Raw genomic sequence first — 15,933 nt, 5'->3', positions numbered from 1 at the left:
TCTTGCTGCTATTTCTCCACAGCAACAATATCTCTTAGAAATACTTTGCGCATCATGCTAAGAGGGAAGGACGGTGTCATGTGACGCAAATGACAGAGACTCTGTACAGATCCTGAGATCATGCAGCAATGATTGTGGGTTCCTGTGTAACAGAAAACTAATCTGTCTAATGGCATCTCCAGGCATCCTCCATGTATTACTGCATTCATATGGGAATTTCTGGCCTGGGTAGAAGACTGTGTTGCTAAGGGGAAGCAGGTGGCCTGCTTGCTTCTCTTCATCAATACCACTCTACAGTTCAGTGGAAGCTGATCCATTTGAGGGAATGGGACCCTGTTCCACCAATCCACCTTGTTCCATCTGCCCTCAGCCAGCTCCCATCTGCCTGCCTCCAGTACACCAAGTGGCACTGGCTGTCCCCTTCCTCCTCCATAGACTCAGTCTCAGTTGGCCTCAGCAGGGGGGAGGATGGGGGACAAAAGTAGAATTAGTTGGTCCTGTCTGTCATTGGGTGTCAGGCTTCGAGGAATCAGCTTCCTTCCTCTGTGGCAGTAAAACAAAGATCAAATGAAAGGAGCTTATTACCAGTTAGAATCTTTAATATTCACAGTGAGAGAACAAAGAACCTGTCTCCCAGAAATGGCGGTGCTCCCAATTAAGGCTTACACCCCCTCCATCCCTATTAATCTACGTCACTCCTATGTCTTGTAATCTGAGTTTGTACCCTCTGTGCTTTCTGTTCTGAGACTTTCTGAGCTCTTCTCGACCTTGGGGAGAGCGGAGGGATGCTGTCCAACGACTGTGAATCTACTAACCCTCTCTCTTCCAATGTTTCTTCTCCTAGGTGTTCCCCATCCATTATTTCTCAGCTTCTGCCTTCTGAACTATGCCCCTCTGCAAACCACTGTTCCAAATCTATACTGTCCTCCTGCTCTTGACAAGATTCAGGAGCAGGAGCAGGGGGAGGGGGTGGCTCCCACCATTCCTCCTCAGCACGGTCCCTGACATCGTGTTTGTCCACCTACTGCTGGACCCAGTGCCTTCCATACATCAGTGAGAACCAGTCACTGATGGCTGTTGCAGATCTGAGGGCAAACGGGTGGGCTACATAGAGCTTCTAGGTGAGAGGATTCTGACCAGGCTTGGTGCTATGTCCTGAAGGGTATTGGAGTAGTGTGTCAACTCCCCCAGGGTCCCCTTGCCTACCCTTACCTTTCTTGGTTTATGCTGGTTTTGTGAAACAACTCAAGAGAAGAAGAATCTCACATTTCCCCAATGATTGCTTGTGGCTTCCAAGGGTGATCCCAGGGCTTGAGGAGGTGCCGAGTCCTGTTATGGCCATGATGCCAATTCCTTTGCCTGATTGGCAGGAGTGGCTCTGGCACTCCTGCTGGAAACTCAGTTGACAGCTCCTCTCCCACCCTTGCAGAAGCCTTCCCTAACATTGGTCCTTAGGTGGTGGTGGACAACCTTGGCTTCCCATAAGCATCTGGCTGGCATGACAGATCACTTGCCTAGGGCCACACTGGTGCCGTACATTTAAATCACTATGATACTATTTTAAACACTCATGGCTTTCCCCCCAAGAATTCTGGGAGCTGTAGTTTGTTAACGGTGCTGAGAGTTACCATTCCCTCCACAGAGTTCATAATTTTCAGAGTTCCATGTGAAGAGGGAATGATCGTTGGAGCTGCTCTGGTGTGATGGGACGATGAGCTGCTTGTGTGTAAAATCCTAGTCCCTCAGAGTTTGGTCAAGTTTGCAAACCTCTGTCTGTAACGGAGCCCCTTAAACATGGCTCCGTCAGTCGCTGGCAGATTCCGACAGTGGTTGCTTTCGGAATCGCTTCCAACATAAAAGCTCCTTAACGGAAACACGTCTTCTGGACTCTCTGCGTGACAGTTTCCGGCGAGGAGTGGGTGTCCCTACAGGAGGTCCTGAAACCTCCCCACTGTTTTCGCTGGAAGTGTCTCTGAGCCATCCCTCCAGCTCCCTTTCCCTCAGCTCAGCTCCTCTCCCCCTACTGGTTCCCTCTTCAGCTGCTGAGTCTCTCCCAACCTGTGTGAGCCCTTTCACTTCCCTTCCTTCCGATGGCAGTTCCCTGACATCTGGGAAATGTAGATCTGGAAGGGAAATAGGGGTCTCCTAACAACTCTCCTAACAAGCCAGTGTGGTGTAGTGGTTAAGAGCGGTAGACTCGTAATCTGGTGAACCGGGTTCGTGTCTCTGCTCCTCCACATGCAGCTGCTGGGTGACCTTGGGCTAGTCACACTTTTCTGAAGTCTCACAGCCCCACTCACCTCACAGAGTGTTTGTTGTGGGGGAGGAAGGGAAAGGAGAATGTTAGCCGCTTTGAGACTCCTTCGGGTAGTGATAAAGTGGGATATCAAATCCAAACAACTACTACTACTATTCTTCTTCTTCTTCTTCTTCTTCTTCTTCTTCTTCTTCTTCTTCTTCTTCTTCTTCTTTTTCGTCTTCGTCTTCGTCTTCGTCTTCGTCTTCTTCTCCCAGCACACTTCTACAGCCAGCAGCATAGCATGGGTTGCTGGGGTCTAGGGCACTGTGGGGGCATGACGGGGGGCAGGACACTGATGGTGAACATAGCCTGTCACACCAGCCCAGCCCTAAACGTCGATGCCACTGGAGCAACCAAGCTGCAGTGGTCTCATGGGTTGCCCATGTCACCACAAATGCCACTTTGACTGAGATTGCGTGCCTTAATTTTGATGAAGGCGAAAGTAAAAACAGGTGGCAAGGAGGGTGCCTGTCACCTGAGGTGAAAAGAACAAAAAAACTGGCACCGGGAAACTATCAGCTCAGCCCATGCTCCTTTATATTCTCTTTGGTTTCCTAAACCTGTGTCTCGAGTAGAAAAGGGACGGCACTCTTCGGACATCCCTGCTATCTCACTGCAAGGGCTGCTGCCTCTTCTCTCTCTCTCTTTTAAAAATTTTATTTATACATTTCAGATATATACATTTCACTGCTTTTACAATCATTTTGACGTTTTAAAACTTGACTTTCTTCATCTTCTTTCTGCAGTTCCTTAAATTTATTTTTAATGTCTTCTGCATATCCAACTTAACTTACTCATTTATTTATCTTCTTTAAATATATACTCTTATGTAACTGCAGGTTATTATAATAATTCTGCCAGTGTTTTTATCAGTTTACAATTTATCTGTAAATAACCCTAACCCTAACCCATTCTTTTATAAAAAAGTTTGTTATCTTGATTTCTTATTGTTCTGGTAAGTTTTGCCATTTCTGCATATTCCATAAGTTTTTGTATCCATTCTTCATTTGCTGGGACTTCTTTCCATTTTTGGGCAAGTAACATTCCTGCCACTGTAGCCGCATGAATATGTTTCTATACAATTTAGGTAGCTCTGGCCCTATAATTCCCAAGAGAAAGGCTTCTGGCTTTTTGTTTGTTTGTTTGTTTGTTTGTTTTACAAATGTTATTTTAAACATCTTTTTCATTTCATTGTATATCATTTCCCAGTAAGTCTTAAGCTTACTCCAAGACCACTTGAAAGGACTGATTCCTCAGCTGGGCTGAGTGTTTGCTGTGAGAGATTGACAATGTTGTTGATCATGTTGTTTTGATTGGTAGCCTGTGGGTTGGAAAGGTTAGAGAGTTTTTTGTTTTTTCAGTAACTCCAGTTGAGAGTCGTAAATAGTTTGTCTTTCCTTGTGGAACTTTTGCCAAGCTGGGTGATTCCTTGTAGAGTTGTCCAGTACAGAGAGTTCCTCCTTTATTTGCTTCTGTTTAGAGTACAGAACGCTGATCAGATGTTTGAGCAGCTTCGTGGAGAAAGTGTGGCATAGTTTATTTGGATATTCAGTAGGATAGGTTGATTGTAGAGGGTTCTTAATTCTAAGACCCTTAGGTATAACGTCCAGGTTCTTGCAGTTAGTCAGAAAGGAGATATCAGTCTGTATCTGTGCAAGTTTCTTTGTGAGGCTGATGGACTTCCATTTCATGCGGCTCAATGTGGTGCCTTCCATGATTCTAGATTCAGGTAAGTAGCCATGTTGGTCTGACGCAGTCTAAATAAATAAATAAATAAATAAATAAATAAATGTCCAGTAGCACCTTAGAGACCAACTAAGTTTGTTCTGGGTATAAGCTTTCGTGTGCAAACAAACTTAGTTGGTCTCTAGTTGGTCTTACTTAGTTGGTCTCTAAGGTGCTACTGGACAATTGTTTTGTTTTTTTATTTACAAGACCACCACATATTGAAATGCTTTATTGTACAACTTGTATACAGTGAGATTACACGAGCACCTCCCACTCAGCTCTCTTCTTCTTGTTGTTGTTTAGTCGTGTCCGACTCTTCGTGACCCCATGGACCAGAGCACGCCAGGCACTCCTGTCTTCCACTGCCTCCCACAGTTTGGTCAGACTCATGTTTGTAGCTTCGAGAACACTGTCCAACCATCTCGTCCTCTGTCGTCCCCTTCTCCTTGTGCCCTCAATCTTTCCCAACCTCAGGGTCTCTTAGTCAAGTTCTCTTAGTCAAAATTAATTCCCCTCATTTACTGACGCACACCCACCAAACCAGCCTAACAGCCCACGGATAGAAGCTGTTCTTTACCCTGTTGGTGCGACTAATCATGCTTCTTCTATATCTTCTGCCTGAGGGCAGGAGATCAAGAAAGTGCCGGCCAGGGTGTGAATCATCCCTGAGAATTTTCCTCACTCTCCTGAGGCAACATTCTTCCGATTTTTCATCCAGCGTATTCACGGGACAGCCCATAATATCTTGAGCTGTATTCACCACATATGATAAAAAGAACCTTCTTTCTTTTTTATATTTCCAAGTATTACATTATTTGATTTAAATTTATACATTTTTGCCAGTTTACTTCAGTGTTTGATACCATCAGTGCTGCCTCTTGTCTTACTTGCCTCCGGCTTGCTTCCCTTGCTGGCCTGTGCAGGAGTGCCTGGTTGTGCGCCTGGGACCATGGCACCCCTGCCCCCCCAGCTCCCAGAATCCTTTGGGGAAAACCATTGCTGTTTAAATGTGTGGTGTGGATGTGGCCCAAATAGGCCTCTTGTCTGGTTCAGCAGGGTGACTACAACTCACATCATCTCCAGTCAGAATGGCTACAAGTTCAGAAATGTTGGAAGCCATAGCCCAACAACATCTACAGGCCATGCGTGGAGAACGTTGTCTTACAGAGCAGCCCATGTAAATAACTCGTGCGGTGTTTTGCATTAGAGCACCCAGCTTATCTGTTTTTATTGCTGAGTGCCAGGCAGTGTGTTTTATTTGGGAGAAGCCTAGCTATCTTTAGCCTGCGTCAGTAAACATGAATAATCTGCATGGAAATCTTTGTGCAATTTCTGTTGCTGCTCCATTAGGTTAGCTGGCAGGGTATCAAATTTACGCATCACACCCAATTTCTCGAGGGTGGTGGAGGATATGAATTTATTACTCATAATTAATTACATTGCTTTTCTCATGCGTGGTTCACAAGGTGTGTAGCGGCCTCTGCTGGTGCAAATTCAAAGTAATAAAACAGCTTGCAAATCATAGCCGAGTGCACTTTAAAGTGCTATAGGTCTTTTTCAGTCTCTCTCACACACACATTCCACCCATCCCAGGTAATACAAAAGAAATTCATGTTTTGGAATGTTTGTGGAGATGTGGTTTATTGAGTTTCCACACACTCTCTGTATAAACTGCCAGACATAAGCAAACTGCGAGAAGAGATATTATTAGTATCGGCATTATTACAATCGGCATTTCACCATTTCACAGGCAAAAAATTCCCTGAAACAACCCCAAAATCCGTTTGTTTGCTTGTTTTCCTTAGTTTAGCATTTTATAGTACAGGTAAAAGAAAATTTCATACAGATTTTTTTTCAAGATGGGAAGACCCTGTGCTGTAGATTTAATTGTGACGAAGATTGATTTGTGCCGTATTTTTCGCCCTATAGGACGCACTTTTTCCCTCCAAAAATGAAGGGGAAATGTGTGCACGTCCTATGGGGCGAATGCAGGCTTTCGCTGAAGCCTGGAGAGCGAGAGGCGTCGGTGCGCACCGACACCTCTCGCTCTCCAGGCTCCAGGAAGCTATCTGCAAGCCTTGCGCACCTGGAGGGAGTTCCCCTGGGCGCACAAGGCTTGCAGGCGGCAGCCTGCAGCGTGGAGCACGGGGCGCCCTCTGGAGGATGCCCTGTGCTTCACGCAGGTGTCCGCAAGCCTTGCGGGCCCAGGGGAACTCCCCCCGGGCGCGCAAGGCTTGCGGGCGGCAGCCTGCAGTGCAGAGCACGGGGCGCCCTTCGGAGGACGCCCCATGCTTCGCGCAGGTGTCCGCAGCCTGCCGCCCGACGCGCAGGGTGCCCTGAAGCAGAGCGTCCCTCGCGCCGGGCAGACATTGGCCAGCCCCACAAGCTCGGGGGACAGCGGGGAGGCGCAGCACCGCCATCCCACTGTTCCCCGACCTGGTTTTGAGGGGGAAATAAAGGAAAAATTTTTTTCCTTTATTTCCCCCCCAAAAAAGTAGGTGCGTCCTATCGGACGGAGCGTCCTATGGAACGAAAAATACGGTAAATTGTCAGTGCTACTACAATAACTTGAGATATGAGATAACTTGATCATGTGACTGAGGGTTGAATCCAATGTTAGCCCTACTCAGAGTAGACCCCACCTCCACCTTGACAGATCAAGAGTTTGGGTTGCTCAGTCCCTGGTGTTGTAGTGATATCGGTTTTTTAATTACACCTTCTTATGGTTATTGTACTGTTCTACTTGGAGTGCTTCTTCTCCTTAAACCGATTTGAGCGCAAATCTGTTTGTGGGGGAATGTGCTATAAAACACACTGACGATGTAATACTTCAAGAGATTATGTATCTTTTTGTGTTTATTGCGTTTCTGAATTGTCTATATAAGCTGGCTTGTCATAGGCAAGGTGAAAGAAGAGGCATTTGCTGTTGTGCTTAGTGTCTATGTTATCTATCATTTAATGTGCTGCACTAAACTCTATTTATAATAAAAAAATAAGAAATGTAAGAATAAATTGGCATTGAGGGGGAGGAAGGATCCCTGTCTAAGGTCCTGGAGGGCAGCTGCCAGTTAGTTCATTTACTGAGCTAGATGGCCCAATGGTCTGACTCTGGGACAGGGGGCTTCCATGTTCCTTAGCAGAAGGGAGGAGATAGCAAGGGAATGTGACCCATTGCTGGGTACATGGCTATTTTGAGGTGCACTCTGGTAGCACCCCATCCAGTGAGGCCTCACAAGATGGCAGCGCCACCAGCACATCCACACCCAAGCTGTGTGAGGCGTAGCAGAAGGCGGGAGCATAAGCGCCAACTCTAAGGGGCCCAGACCCCTTCAGGTTTCCCACAAAATATTTGGGGGCTGCCCCCTCAATTGACTGTATAAAGCTGTCTCAGCCTCCTTCTCCACCGTAGCCGCATGAAGAAGAAGAAGAAGAGTTTGGATATCCCGCCTTTCACTCCCCTTAAGGAGTCTCAAAGCGGCTCACAATCTCCTTTCCCTTCCTCCCCCACAACAAACACTCTGTGAGGTGAGTGGGGCTGAGAGACTTCAAAGAAGTGTGACTAGCCCAAGGTCACCCAGCAGCTGCATGTGGAGGAACAGGGAATCAAACCCTGTTCACCAGATTACGAGCCCACTGTTCTTAACCACTACACCACACTGGCTCAGTTAACACAGTTATCACACCTCATCACCCACCCACCTCCCTCTCTCCCAGGGTGCTTTCCCTCCCCATCTCTCCTCCGGTGGCTTCAGACTAGATCCAGTCCCCCATGAGTCCCTAGACCATGGAGGGTGTTATTTATGCAGGTATTGTAGACCAAAGCCAGGTTGCATGCATGCAAAGCAGTCCCAGGCCTTCAAGTCTCCTGGAGTTCAGGAGTTTCATCTGCATCACAAAAGACAGAGAAGATTCTTAAATCCTCCAATGACATTGCTAGTAGCTGGTAGGCAGCAAATCCCTGCTGAGATAGGGCCAGTGTTGTGATTCGCTAATTGCAGCCTTAAGGTGACCTATCACAGGCCAGCTTAAGGTATATATACTGGGCCAAGTGCCCCTGTTTGTCATTCTTGTTCTTCTTGTTCCTGATGTGCCAATAAGTCCTTTTTTTAACTGAATCTCGGTCTTGGGTCATGCCTGAACCCACCTACACTTCAGAGGGGACTTAGTCACTGCCTGCTGGCATCTGGGCAGGGAAAGAAGGGGGCAGCGCATGGGCTGGACCTGCCATCATCTCCTGGTGAGCTCCTTTCAGCGCTGGCGCCAGCCCGGGCAGCTCTGCCTACCGTGCCCTGAGACTGGCTGTCTGAGCTTCAGAATGGCGGGGCAAGGGAGGAAGACGGCACAGCCTCTGCTGGGCTGCTAGGCCTCACTCTGAGCTGGGCTTGCTTGGCTTTAACCCCCCTCGCTCCTTCCACTGGGTGGGTGGAGAGGATGATTTTGCCCAATACAGTGGTACCTCGGTCCTCAAACACCTTGGTACTCAAACAACGTGGAACCCAAACACTGCAAACCCAGAAGTAATTGTTCTGGTTTGCAAACTTTTTTTGGAAGCTGAACGTGCTCCATTTTGAGCGTTACGCTTCTGATCTGAGTGCCACACTTCCGTTTTGAGAGTTATGCTGAGGTCTGTCTGTTTTTGCTATTTATTTTGTGTTTTTGTTTTTGTGGTTCTTTTTGTTGTTGTTGTGAATATGTGGAACCCAGTTGAGCTACTGATTGATTGATTGTGTGACTGCCGTACATTGTTTACTGCTTTCATTTTATGGATCAATGGTCTCGTTAGATAGTAAAATTCATGTTAAATTGCTGTTTTAGGTGTGTGTTTAAAATTCATGTTAAATTGCTGTTTTGATGTATTTTAATATTCTTTTGGAAGCCGCCCAGAGTGGCTGGGGAAGCCCAGCCAGATGGGTGGGGTATAAATAATAAATTATTATTATTATTATGTGTGGTTTTTTAAAAAGTCAGGAACGGATTAATCCGTTTTGCATTACTTTCTATGGGAAAGCACACCTTGGTTTTGGAACGCTTTGGTTTTGGAACAGACTTCCAGAACGGATTAAGTTTGAGAACCAAGGTGCCACTGTACCTTTCTTATTTCCAGGCCAGTACAACAACTAGGTCTGGACTGCACTCCATGTTGTTGGGCAATGGTAGTGAGACCAGACTGGGATCCATTGGATCCCAGGCACTTCAGCTCTGTGTCCACTCCTCACCCTTAGAGTGAACCATCACCTATTTACATGTACAAATATGCAGTAAACTTTGAGCAAAGGGTGTTTAGTGAGATAAGAGAATTAACAGAGTTAACACAGAATGAATGTCCAGAAATAGCACTGCTAAGGTTAAATGTACGCAAGCTATGAAGGATATACTCACAAATTTGTTGACAGCGGCAAGAATTATCATAGCCAGGAATTGGGGGAAAAAAGCAAGGTGGATATCAAACAGAAGAATGGTAGAAAGACGTGTGGTATATAACAATTAATGATAAATTAATATGTGCTATTAAAGTAAGAAGGGGAAAATTGGAAGAGAAATGATTTTGAGGAAATATGGATAATATTTGTGGAATTCGTATTGCTAAAACAGAAAGGGGTCAAACTATCTTGAGAAGTGTTACGTTTTTGGAAAGTTGGATAATAATTATGGTAAATAGGTGCAGTGCACATTCTTATTTGTATTATTACTTTATTTAAAAATTATTTTTTTTTAAAGGAATGTGCCATCTCATGGGCAGAGTGTGATTGGCTTGCTCCATTACCATTGAAGGTGAGGATTAAGGGATAGTGCCAAAGGCTTCATGGGAGAGGTGCTTATAAAAGAGAAGCCTCACTCCACAATTTTATTTCATTCTCTGCCTTCCTTTCTATTTGGTGTGAAGCATCCAAGCACCAGCTGCTGTCCAGAGCACAGAAGCAACATGACACACAGACCCCCATAGGCTTATTAGATGCAAGAGATCCTCATTCAGCAGGAAAGACTAGCTGAGACCAATTTGTGTAGGAAAAAGCTGGTTGGGGTGGATAGACATGACAGAGGTGGCTAAAATACAGCATGGTGTGGGGGAAGTGGACGGGGAGAGATTTTCCTTCCTCTCTCATAATACGAGAAGTCAGGGCCATCTAATGAATCTGAATGTTGGAAGATTCAGGACAGACAAAACAAGGTACTTCTGCAGACAGTGTACAGTAGTACCTCGGGCTGAGTACTTAATTCGTTCCGGAGGTCTGTTCTTAACCTGAAACTGTTCCGGAGGTCTGTTCTTAACCTGAAACTGTTCCTAACCTGAAGCACCACTTTAGCTAATGGGGCCTCCCGCTGCTGCCACGCTGCCGGAGCACGATTCCTGTTCTCATCCTGAAGCAAAGTTCTTAACCCGAGGTACTATTTCTGGGTTAGCGGAGTCTGTAACCTGAATCGTCTGTTACCTCAAGCGTATGTAACCTGAGGTACCACTGTATAGTTAGACTATGGAATTTGCTTCCACAAGGTACAGTGGTACCTCGGGTTAAGAACTTAATTTGTTCTGGAGGTCCGTTCTTAACCTGAAACTGTTCTTAACCTGAATCACCACTTTAGCTAATGGGGGCTCCCACTGCTGCCGCACTGCCGCTGCGCGATTTCTGTTCTCATCCTGAAGCAAAGTTCTTAACCTGAGGTACTATTTCTGGGTTAGCGGAGTCTGTAACCTGAAGCGTCTGTAACCTGAAGCGTCTGTAACCTGAGGTACCACTGTATAGTGATGGCCAGTGGTGGAGCTTCTTGCTCTGGCACCGGGGGGGGGGCGGAGAGCAGGTGGGGGCGGGGCTGGCGCGCATCCTGGGGGTGTGGCATGCCGTCCGCAAGGGTGTGGCGCACGTCCCGGGGGCGCTGCCTGTAGAGGTGTGGCACGCTGCCTGCGAGGGCATGGCGCCCAGTGCGGGTGGGCGGGGCAGCTGCAATGGCACCCCACCAGGATCGCACTGCCGGGGACGGTGTGCTTCCCCCGCACTCCTCTTCCTCTGCCAGTGGTGATGGCTGACAATTTGGACGGCTTTAAAGAACAATTAGACAAATTCATGGAGGACAAAGTTATCAAAGGCTACTAGCTATGATGGCTGCATTTTACCTCCACTGCCGGAGGCAGTATGTTGGGTTGTAAGGAGGCAATGATTCCCGCCCTGTCCTGGGTTTGTTGCAATCAGTTCTGTTTCCGATCAGAAGAAGAAGAAGAAGAAGAGTTTGGATTTGATATCCCGCTTTATCACTACCCGAAGGAGTCTCAAAGTGGCTAACAATCTCTTTTCTCTTCCCTTCCTCCCCCACAACAAACACTCTGTGAGGTGAGTGGGGCTGAGAGACTTCAGAGAAGTGTGACTGGCCCAAGGTCACCCAGCACCTGCATGTGGAGGAGCGGAGACGCGAACCCGGTTCCCCAGATTACGAGACTACTGCTCTTAACCACTACACCACACTGGCTCTCAGAAGCCATACTTTAGTTTCCAAACATTTTGGAAGTCGAATGGACTTCCGGAACGGATTCCGTTCGACTTCCAAGGTATAACTGTAGTGGACCTGTCGCCTTATAAGAACTTTTTGGTCCCTGGTTTACACTGAACTAACAGCAATAATAAAGAACGCCATTAAAATCCCTCCAGTACTTTTTATTTTAACAATGTTCCAAAGTACAAACAAAATTTAACAGTCAACTTATCACCTTCTAGTTGATTGCACCAAGGCAGTCTGTCATCCAACACTGGAAAGCTTGGGCTAACTGTACAACTGCGTTTTGAAAACATGTGGAACGCTGCAATTTCAGGAAGAAAAATACATTTAGTTTAAAATTAATTTAAGGCAAGGCACATCCTTTGGGGTTTTGTGCAGCGTGTTAGGATTTTATACAATATGCTAATATAAGCAGTTTAAGTGACTTCATTCCAGAAGCAAATAAGGATGTTTCACTGTTGTGAGAATATAAAGTGTCGCTGTCCTTTTCGTGAATTAAATATACTACCTTATTCCACTGTCTTTTTACTTTAACCTTGTTTATAGCATTTGTACTCCTGATGAACACAGCATAATACCAGTTTATTAATATCATAGCAGAACTACAGTGAAAAATAAAAACATTTAAAAGAAAAGTAGTAAAAATGTGAAATTACATATATTATATTACTTGATACTGTAAAATATGCATCCCTTCTTTACCCGTTGTTTATACAATGCTGGTTGACTTTGTATTTTGGTATATTGAAAACAAATAAAAAATATTTCGGGCAGGGGGAAATGCAGAAAATAATGCAATTCCTGACCTCTGATGAACATGGATTGTGGGAACTTCTGCTCCCATTTTCGATGGAATTCTTTGATATCCTTAACGGCATGGAGGCAGAGAACATGATGCTGGAGTACAATGAGTTTTGACCTGACCCATCAGGGTTTTTCTCATGTTCTTCAGGATGTGACTGTTCCTTGACTAATTTTTGGAAATGCTATTGAAATGACAGCTTCCAAATACTTGATCTCAACCCTATCAGACTTGTCTTGAATGAATTTGTCATCCATTTTGTTCTTATGGTTAGCATCATTCACAGGTTCTTACGTTCTCATGACCAACTATTCATTTATTCCAAGGTTCTCCTTGGAACATCATCAGTGGACCCTCCATTTAGTTGTTAGCATCCATCTGTCTCGGGAGACAATGGAGGAGTGCACCTTTCGGGGGTGAAGTCAAACCACTAGAGAGTTACAGCTGTATTGTAGAGACCAATATGGGAGAGACATGTTTTGTTGCAGCTGGGGCAGATCAAGGCGTCCAGTTGTGTTGGACATCTTCATTTTCCCTAGCTGCAACAAAGAATGTCTTAGCATCTGACAGGAACAAGAAAGAGAGACTAATTGGTTAAATGGTAGAAACACCAGAGGAAACATTGAATAACCACTTTAATTTCACAGTAAATTAGTTTTATTCCTATTAAGAGGTTCTTTGTGCTTGCTTTCCTTAAGTGTTTGCCTTTTGAGCATGATATTTGAGGAATATTGCAGTGTTTAGTTTTGCAGAAGCCACGGTTTAAAGCCACACTTCCCTTTCCTTCCTTGATGGGAAATTGATTATAACTTCTGCACAGTCCTGCAGCTTTATAGAAAAGTGATGCAACAGGAAGACAGTCACCTATTCCAGAACTAAATAATTGCACTTACTGTAAGGGTAGGCATGATGCAGCAGAGTAAACCGTGATTTAGAATGGCAGGAAGGCCAAGTTGACCTCTCTTTGCTGCTGTTTGTTTCCACTCTCTCCTGAATTATAAAAAGAGCAAATAAGCTCAAAGATGCTTTTGTGCAAAATATCACTTGGCCACAAGGAAGACCATTGAAATCAATAGGTCTTGAAGTTAGTTGTGACTGCGGGCCAAGTAACACTTGAAGGTCCTGTGTGAGTGTCTGGAGGCGGTTGGAGGATGGATGGCGGCTAACAGATTGAGGTTGAATCCTGACAAGACAGAAGTACTGTTTTGGGGGGACAGGAGACGGGCAGGTGTGGAGGGCTCCCTGGTCCTGAATGGGGCAACTGTGCCCCTAAAGGACCAGGTGCGCAGCCTGGAAGTCATTCTGGACTCACAGCTGTCCATGGAGGCGCAGGTCAATTCTGTGTCCAGGGCAGCTCTTCATCAGCTCCATCTGGTACGCGGGCTGAGACCCTACCTGCCCACAGACTGTCTCACCAGAGTGGTGCATTCTCTAGTTATCTCTCACCTGGACTACTGCAATGCACTCTATGTGGGGCCACCTTTGAAGGTGACCCGGAAACTACAACTAATCCAGAATGCGGCAGCTAGACTGGTGACTGGGAGCGGCCACCGAGACCATATAACACCGGTCTTGAAAGACCTACATTGGCTCCCAGTACATTTCCGAGCACAATTCAGAGTGTTGGTGCTGACCTTTAAAGCCCTAAGTGGCCTCAGTCCAGTACACCTGAAGGAGCGTCTCCACCTCCGTCGTTCTGCCCAGACACTGAGGTCCAGCGCCGAGAGCCTTCTGGCGGTTCCCTCGCTGCGAGAAGCCAAGTTACAGGGAACCAGGCAGAGGGCCTTCTTGGTAGTGGCACCTGCCCTGTGGAACGCCCTCCCACCAGATGTCAAAGAGAAAAATAACTACCAAACTTTTAGAAGACATCTGAAGGCAGCCCTGTTTAGGGAAGCTTTTAATGTTTAATAGGTTATTGTATTTTAGTGTGTTGGTACTAAAGGGTTAAGAGGTAACAAGTCGCTCTAATCACTGAGCAGCTGGAAGTCATTAAGCATCCAGGAATGTGAGTTAGTTTGTATAAATAGTCAGTTCACCCGTGTGTTTTCTCTCTCCCCCCCCCCCCCGACCTGACTCGCAGACTCAGTTTGTGGCCATGGGCGTGTTTGCTAATATGAGTTGAGTTTAGAGTAAAGTTTTCTTTATGCCGGAGATAAAAGCATGTGTGCTTTATCGCCAGGGTTTTTCTTTTGTAAATAAAGTTTTTTTCCTGAGTTCCAAAGTGCTTGCTCCAGGATTCTTCATTGAAAGGTACTGACTCTCCTGCCTTCTTCAACCGCTGCACGAAATTCTCTGCTGAGATAAGATTTATGGCGTTGGAAGCGCACTGGACGTTTACTTAACATTAAACTAATTAAAGTTTTGTTGGAAGCCGCCCAGAGTGGCTGGGGAAACCTAGCCAGATGGGCGGAGTATAAATAAATTATTATTATTATTATTATTATTATTATTATTATTAAGCATACTTTAAAGGTCCCTTTGCACCTTATCCCCCCAACCCCCAATTTCATTGCTTGCAAATAGGGCAGGGAAATCAGCTGGGGCATTTCAGCCCCATCCCCACAATGCCTTTTTCATTTCCCTATATGTTGTCTGCTGAACCTTGTTTGCTAATTCCAACTCCAAAGACGCAATAGTAATATAACATGGTAACAGGGTCCTATACAACTCACTTGGCTTCCTCTTGATCGATGGGAAGAGAGGATTGTTTCTAAGGAGATAATGTGGAGCAAATGCCCCATGTCAGAATACAACACATTCCCAAATTTGGCTTATGGTGACTAGGGAAGTTTAGTTCTTAACATTTCCACATTCATTTGTGATTTTGTTTGGTAAGCCCTCGTGAAAATTCACCAGCATTTTAGTGCAAATTTCTCCTAATGTACATATTTTGTCTGCAGTTTTGCCTAGTACACACAGTTTTGCAAAGCAACCCCTCTCTTCTTTGTTATTTACATGTTTGCACAAATGTTTATTCACACTTTCCCCTATTGCACACTCCTTGTACAAATTTATTGGCTGCAAAATTGCATCACAGAATTCGGAGAAGTACAAATTTTGAAGGATAGCTGTCTTTCAATTTGTGTTTTAGTTTTGAAGGTGCAAGTTAGATAAGGTCACTTTTAAACTGAATTGAATTTTTAACACTCAAATTCAACATGACCCATATGCTGCCAAAATCTTTTTAAAATGGAATTCAGGTTCTTAGTGAGGTGGATGGAAGAAAGGTCTACTCCAGAGGTAGGAAACCTGTGGCACTCCATGGGTTGTTGGACTCCAAGTCCCATCAGCCCCATTCATCATGGCCAATGATCAGGGATAATGGGAGTTGTAGTCCTGCAACATCTGGAGAGTCAAAGCGCCCCCATCTCTGATCCAATGGGACAGTGACATGGTTCCTAAACTTTATCTGGGGGGGGGAGGACCTGTCCTGCTGTCCGGCCTTTGATTGAGCCAACTCTGAAGTAATGCTCACATAAACAGCCATGATATATTCTCATGCTGTCGGAATCCAATTATCGCAATATTATGGCTATTCTTGAGTCAATTGGATAAATACAGTTATGCCTTCTCTCATACCCAATCATAGTATTTGAATTTTGTCCAGTATTGCTGT

The sequence above is a fragment of the Podarcis pityusensis genome, assembly GCF_964106645.2.
Source record: "Podarcis pityusensis genome assembly, chromosome: 1".
Lineage (NCBI taxonomy): Eukaryota > Metazoa > Chordata > Lepidosauria > Squamata > Lacertidae > Podarcis > Podarcis pityusensis.
Note: the sequence above shows the minus strand (reverse complement) of the source record.